We start from the raw sequence: 1,205 nt of genomic DNA on the forward strand, positions 1-1,205 counted from the left end.
GTACAACAGAACACATTTAGATAACAGAAACAGCAAAGGGGGTTGTGTTTTCAAGTATAGAAATACAAAGGAAGAGGAACAGTTGTAAGCATTACTCATACTCTTCCTGTAAAGATCTGTAACCTCAAAAACATAAAGGAGCATTATGCTGAGGATACTAACTCAGTCCCACAAGGACAAACACAAATAATGGTACAAAACCACTACTGTAGGATGAGTGTGAGGATCCAAGGGGCAGGGGGATAGAAGCAGAGGGATGAAAGATGTGTGGGGTGGAGGAGGGGGATTAACTATGGATTTGTACAATTTGATGGGTTGGGGGGAGAGGGAAATGGGAAGGATCTAGTGTGAAAAACAATGTTTGTAAATAAACGAGCATTAAAAAAATAAATAAACAAAAACAAGACCAAAACATAATGGAAGGTCTCATGAATCAAACTGACTAAACCGCAGTGATAGAGTTATAATAATAAGGAAGACAGAGACACACACTGAGGCAGGCTCAGAGACCTTTACTTTGGAATGAAGAGACAATCTAGTAAAGACTCGATTTGTCATTCCACCTGTGATGTCAGATTAGTCAAAGCATAAAGGAAGCAGCTGCCTGTAACACTCTCACCACAACTCATGGGCAATGACAGCTATTTGAGCTTTGCTTTTAGTTTTCTTTTGTGGCATATGAGGTAGTTTTATTTATAACTCAAATCTGAATAGCTTGAAAGCACAGAAGCTACAATAAGAGGAATTCATGTTCCTGTCTCTCTTTGGATTCCTCATCCTGAGGTAAGTATGGACAATACACAGATGGTCCTTGCTAATCCAACAATCCTGGATGTGTCCCAAAAGCTCATGTTTTGCCTGAGGCACTCATAAAATAGAAGAAGTAAGAGAGAGGCCAAATACATCCATCTTAACATGACATGAATTGCTTGTATCTCCATTTCTAGAATCAGGATATCCTGAGGAAAGAGACTTAGGGCAAATATCATTGCGACAAACATTTAAATGTTTATGTGATGAAAAGAAGTCTGGTTCCCAGGAAAATCCTAAGTAAGGTGGCCTCACTTGGCTTCTCATTTCAATTGCCTACACTGTACTGCCTTCTACCACCCTCATAAACAAGTCCAAGTCCCTCCCTGACACCGGCCACCTTACCGCATTTAGGCACACATCAACCTCAGAGGCTCTTCTTTCTATAAAATCAT

At 40.1% G+C, this 1,205-nt stretch overlaps 1 protein-coding gene across 1 annotated transcript in view; it reads right to left on the bottom strand.

The window, feature by feature from the left end:
- Window positions 1-1,205, bottom strand: part of MORC1 (MORC family CW-type zinc finger 1) — a 255,866-nt gene that overhangs the window by 11,169 nt on the left and 243,492 nt on the right. The window lies entirely within an intron of this gene.

The sequence above is a fragment of the Elephantulus edwardii genome, unplaced genomic scaffold (assembly GCF_000299155.1).
Source record: "Elephantulus edwardii isolate Elephantulus edwardi_28Jun2011 unplaced genomic scaffold, EleEdw1.0 scaffold00165, whole genome shotgun sequence".
NCBI lineage: Eukaryota > Metazoa > Chordata > Mammalia > Macroscelidea > Macroscelididae > Elephantulus > Elephantulus edwardii.